Consider the following 6,506-nt stretch of genomic DNA (forward strand, 5'->3'; position numbering starts at 1 on the left):
ATGTTATCACCCTACTCCAAGCCACCATCATCTCTTAACTTGCATTATGGCAGCAGCCCCCTACTTGGTTTCCTGCTTCTGCCCTCAATCCTGCAGCGTATTCTCAACAGAGCAGTTTGAAGGATGCTCTTAAGGGATGCCTGGAAGCTCAGTCAGTAGAGTTTGTGACTCTTGATCTCAGGGTTGTAAATTTGAATCTCACGTTGGGTGTAGAAATTACTTAAAAAATAATTTTTTTTTAAAGGATACTATTAAAGCAAGAATCAGTTCATGATACTGCTCTTTTCAAAACTCTCCAGTAGGGGCACCTGATGGCTCAGTCGGTTAAGCCTTCCACTCCTAGTTTGGGCTCAGGTCATAATCTCACAATTTGTAAATTCAAGACCTGCATGGGGCTCTGCGCTGGTAGCTCAAAGCCTTCTTGAGATTCTCTCTCTTGGGGAGCCTGGGTGGCTCATTCGGTTAAGCGTCCGACTTCGGCTCAGGTCATGATCTCACGGTTAGTGGGTTCAAGCCCCACGTCGGGCTCTGTGTGGACAGCCAGCTCAGAGCCTGGAGCCTGCTTCATATTCTGTGTCTCCCTCTCTCTCTGACCCTCCCCTGCTTACACTGTGTGTCTCTCTCAGAAATAAATAAAAAACATTAAAAAAAAAAGAGGTTCTCTCTCTCTCTCAAAATAAACTTAAAAAAAAACCTCTCCAATAGTTTCCTATCTTTCTCATCGTAAAACACAAAAGCCTTAATAATTAGGTTAACATACCTCATGATTCATCAACTACAGTCCCACTACAAAGGTTATGCCCATTGGCTTAGTGTAAAATGTTAACGATGTTCCTTTAGCTCACAAGTGAGCCAGGGTGGTCTATATATTACATGGTCACCCTGTAGCCCTACCCAATCTGCATCCCGCCCCCGCCTCTCCTCATCTCCTTGCCCCAACCTCCAAGAACGCACTGTGGCCCACAGGACATGAGCCTCCTTGGTGTTCTTGACGCAAATTTTGACGTCTTGAAATATCCTCCACCAATCCCATTTAAATTGAACCACACCCTTTATCCCATCCCCCTTTCTATTTTTTTTCTCCATTGGACTAACACCATCTGATATATGTCATGTACATGTTTATCTTGTTTACTGGCTACCTAGTCCCAATAGAAAAAGTCAAGCTCCGCGAAACAGGACCTTTTGTTTTCTCCGCTACTGTAGCTCCGCCTCTTTGGAAGACGGCTAGACAGTCCCGGGCCGGGTAGGGAAACCTTGCTCCTCACGTGACTGCGCGGGGCGCGACCCGCCTGCTGGGGAGAGAAGATGGCTGCGCCCAGGGTGGCCTCAGAGAGAGGGCAACCAAAGAGAGGGCGCCGGCCCGCTAGAGCGTCCACGCCTCACCTAAATCTGTGGTTGCGTCCTGGGAAGGCGCGAATTCGGGGGCTACGTGCTAGTCCTCCTCCCCCCCTTTTTTTTTTTTTTTTTTTAAGGAGAACAGGATTAGCTCATTCTTGGAGACGTTTGGTGTGACCTGACTGCTTGGGATCGCTGTCTTTCGAGGAATGTAGGACGACGTTCTGGGATCCAGTATCAGGGTTTTCGCCCCCGGTGCTAGCTCCTCCGTCAACTTATTAAGTGACCTCAGAGTGTCAGTCCAGCCTCCATTTCTGGGCGCCCCCAAACACACTCGCACTGCCTCTCGGGGACAAGGACGTCCAATCCAATCCAATCCAATCGCAGGTGCCCCACTCAGAGTTCAGGCCCTAAATGCGAATTCCCTGGGGACCCACCCTCCCCCAAGCGTTCCAGGAGCTCCCCAGAATTAAGTCCCGTGAATCCGAACCCCCCTCCCCCAGGCCCCAGGGGCAGATGAGCCCTTGGCCAACGCCCCTGCAATTTCCTGCAGACCCGGCAAACAAAAGGCTCGGGAAGAGAGGCGAGGCTGAGCGGGCGCCCTTCCTGCGGGAACAGCTGATGGAGCAAAATGGTCCAGGAGGGAGCAGAGGGGAGGGATGAAATTCCAGGATTCCTGGAGGACCAGAGTCGGAGGCCAGACTCCTGGATCCCGAGGAGGGAGGGAATCAAGCAAAGCAGATGTGGAGGGGCCAGTCAGGACACCTGAGTTTCCTGGCCTCTGCCAGATCGCAACTGCCCTGGCGGGATTGATGTCAACTTTGGGGAATGGAGGGGGTGGGGGGGACACTGCAGTTCAGGTGAGCTCTCAGGCCCACAGGCTGAAATGGAGGGGGCGCTGGGAAAGGCCTGAAGCCTTGCGTCATCTCCTGTGGGGCCCAATCTACCTCCCCCTGGCCCGACCTGCTACCCTCCGTGCTGGCCCCACCCAGGCCTGGCTTCCTGCTCCTCCCCAGGCACAAAGCTTTTTCTGCTAAGCTCCATGAACCAGCCCCCTAGGGTCTTCTTGTCCCTTCAGCACCCTAGTAGCCTAGCACCCCAGCCACTTACACTCCTTCCTAGAGCCAATGCCCCTGCCCCCATTCCTGTCAAGGACACAATGGTAAGGGAAGGGCCACGACCAGTTGGGGGAGGGGGAGGATCCTGGCATGGAGGGGGGCTTGGCCTCATATCCTGTCAGGCTGCCAAGGGAAGAGAGGAAACAAAAGACTTCCCAGCTAGGACAATGAGCCTCCCGATACCTCTCCTCCCCTACTACCACTCCTCTTACACCCCTCCCTTCTAGCTCTAGTCTTCAGCTCCTTCCCCTCCCTTCTCACCAATTTTTTACCCTCTGGTAGCCTTGGCTTCTGCCGTGAGCTCTGCCAGTCTCCTTCCTACCTTCCTATGAGCTTGCTCCTCCTAGCTGTTTGAGTCCCCTGCAATTCCGTCAGGGTTCAGAGTCCCTTCTATCTTAGACCAGCGCCAAGATCGGGGACTTGGTGGGCAAAGCTCTAGTTAATGTAAATCACACCCTTTCAGGCTAGGGGCTACACAGGGCAAGGCAAAGGAACGAAAATGCCTTTCAGGCTGTCCTGGCTGAGAGAAGGAGATGGAAAAGGACATTTGGTGTCCTTCAGGTTCTTAGGGGTAGGGCTGGAAGGCCAGCCTGTATGCTGAGTGCCTGCTGACTACTGGCTGAGTGCACTGTACGGCTCACTTAACCTGAGCCTGTCTCATCTTTAAAGTGGATATCAGAAGGAGCACCCTGGATGGCTCAGTCGGTGAAGCCGCTGACTCTTGGTTTCAGCTCAGGTCATGATCGCATCCGTGAGTTTGAGCCCCACGTATGAGCCGCACTGACAGTGCGGAGCCTGCTTAGGATTCTCTCTCCTCTCCTCTCCTCTCTCTCTATATAGATATAGATATAGATATAGATATAGATATAGATATAGATATAAATATAGATATAATCTGTCTTTCTCCCTCTCCCTCTCTTGGCTTGTGCTCTCAAAATAGATAAATGTTAAAAAATAAAGGAAAAAATAAAGTGGGTGTCAGAATAACGTCCATCCTACCTAACAAAGTTCTTATGATGAATTAAATACGATAATGTTTGCTTTTACAAATAAATAAATAGTGAAGTGTAAGGCTTTCCTCAGCCTTCCCAGTCTACAGTCTCTTCCATCCCCCCTCCCACTGGGCACAGCCTCCATCACCATCATATGCCAGTAACTCCTGAACCTGTATCTCCTGCCAAAAAACTGCCCCTGATGCCTGGGTGGCTCAATGGTTGGGCCTCTGACAGCTGCTCAGGTCATGATCCCACGGTGTGTAGGTTCGAGCCCCACATCAAGTTCTGTGCTGACAGAGCCTGGAGCCTGTTTCAGATTCTGTACCTCCTTTTCTCTCTGCCCCTCCCCAACTCGCGCATGCGCTCTCTCTCACTCGCTTGCTCGCTCTCTCTCAAAAAAATACACGTTAAAAAAAAAAAAAAAGGCTGCCCCTGGGCACCCATCTGGTTGACTGCTGGACCTGCCTTCTCGATGGTACACAGGGATCCCAAATTCAACCTGCTCACATCTTCCACCCCCGTGGCTCCCAGTCCCCTAGCTCCTACCTCACTGCCCAGGTCTGAAACTTGAATCATGCTTGATTTCAGTCTCCATCACTCCCATAGCCAGGCTCCAAGACCTAGCTGCTCTAGCATGTGAGCGCACACTTCTGCCCTTTCAAGCCCTCATTGTCATTTGGAAAACTACATGTGGTTTTTCTGCCTTCAGTCTTGATCCCTTTCAATCTACTCTCCAAAATTGGACAAGTGGGGTCTTTCCATGCAAATCCGATGGTATTGCTTCTTTGTCTCAAACCCTTCAGTGTTTCCCCAGGTGTTCAGGACAAACCTGCACTCTGGGAATGTCCTGTGATGACAGACTGGCCCTTGCTCATGACTTCAGTTCATCCGCTGTCACTGTCCTGGCAATCTACATCCTGGTGTCCTGAACTCTGGCAGCACAGGGACCATCTCACTACATCCACACTCTTGTGTTTACTCTTCCTTCTGCCTTTTAAAAAAAATGTTTATTTATTTTTGAGAGGGGGTAGGGACAGAGAGAGTGAAACAGAGGATTAGAAGTGGGCTCCATGCCACCATCAGGGCAGAACCCAGTGCAGGACCTGAACTCACAGTGAGATCACAACCAGAGCTGAGGTCAGAAGCTTAACTGACTGAGCCACCCAGGTGCCCCCCCTTCTGCCTTTAAAGCAACATTTCCCACCAATCTCCTCTAGGATTCATTCCAACAGCATCATCTCTAGAAAGCTCACCATGAACCTACAGGTTGGATTGATTAGGTGTGCTCCCCCTGTGATCCCATAGGACCCTCTGTATGCCACCACTTATGCTTCACACATAGCCTCCTGTGTTCTGTTGAAGTTTTATGGTTATTTCTTACCCTGGGCTGTCGAGGATGACTTTGTGTCCCCAGGCTGGTCCATAGCAAAAGTACATTAAATAATTGCTGAGGGGTGCCTGGGTGGCTCAGTAGGTTAAGCAACTGACTCTTGGTTTCCGCTCAGATCATGATCTCATGGATCGTGGATTCAAGCCCCGAGTCGGGCTCTACACTGACAGTGCAGAGCCTGCTTTGGATTCTCTCCTCCTCTCTCTGCCCCTCTCCTGTGCACATACTCGCTATCTTATAATAAATAAACATAATAATAATAATTGCTAAGTGAATTAAAGAATGACTAGTTAATAAAGGAATAAGTAGTTACTGCACATTTACTGAGTATGTACAATGGGCCAGACTTACATTGGACTTAGCGGTGAGCACAACGTACTTTGCAACTGCATTTAGGAAAATTGGGGTCACAAACAATGAAAATACAATCACTAATAAATTTAGAAAATCTTTTACATTTGTGTCTATTACAATTTCATATATGATGAATTTGGGAAGATGTGTGGTGGTCAGACAAGGAGTGGATTCAGGTTTTGTGAGTCCTGAAGTTTATATAACATGGGGAACCCACCTTAAGAAAATAAAATTAGGAAGATGAAATTAAGTATAAAAGCTAATGTTTATTTAAATGTAGAAATCACAGGGGCACCCGGGTGGCTCAGTCAGTTAAGCATCTTACTTTGGCTCAGGTCATGGTTGCTGAGTTTGAGCCCTGCGTTGGGCTCTGTGCTGATAGTTCAGAGCCTGGAGCATACTTCGGATTCTGTGTCTCCCTCTCTCTCTGCCCCTCCCCCGCTCTGCGTGCACACATACACACATTCTCTCTCTCTCAAATATGAACATTTTTAAAAAATAATAAATGTAGAAACCACAGCAAAAGTTAAGGTGACAAATACTATAAATATTACCAAATCGAGAAAAACAACAGGCTAGGTGTAGTGAATAATTGCCCAACACATCTGTATAATACTTCCATGTCTTACCTTTTTCTTGCATGTGTACTCGGGCTACCTCTTCATATGATAATGATTCTGTAATACTACTCTCTATTTCTCTATGTCTCCATCTTCCCTCTATTCCGACCGGTTGAATTTTTTTTCTTTCATTATTGAAAGTTTATAAAGATCTCACTGAGCTTTACAACTCATTATTGGCAATGTTGAAACTTCTACCAAATTCCCTTTGTGTAAGAGCCCTAAGATTTCAGGCCATTTCAAACATTCTTGTGCTGGAATTCACCTTAAAAACTGTTTAAATTGATGGCACTCATTAACCAGGACAGTGGGAGGGGCCAGTAAGGTGAGGGGTGCGGAATCTTAAACTTCATGGGCTTCCAGTAAAGTTAACTCTAGACTTGACTGGGTGAGGTGCACCTGATGAGGGGCACTGGGATATGGGAAGAGGAGTGACAATTTCTGTAATTTTTGGTGAAAAGGGATGATTTGTTGGGAAAGTCCTAACTCCAACGCTGCTCCAAATAACTGTCATGATGTTGGTAACAAAAAGGAAGCTCAGGGCGCCTGGCTGGCTCAGTTGGTAGAACAAATGACTCTGACTCTTCGTGGTTTGTCGTGAGTTCAAGCCCCACTTTGGGTATAGAGATTACTTAAAAATAATAAAAAGTTAAAAAACCCAGCAAGCTGGGGGGGGGGGGGGGGGTTTGAC

The sequence above is a fragment of the Crocuta crocuta genome, unplaced genomic scaffold (assembly GCF_008692635.1).
Source record: "Crocuta crocuta isolate KB4526 unplaced genomic scaffold, BGI_CrCroc_1.0 scaffold273, whole genome shotgun sequence".
Classification (NCBI taxonomy): Eukaryota; Metazoa; Chordata; class Mammalia; order Carnivora; family Hyaenidae; genus Crocuta; species Crocuta crocuta.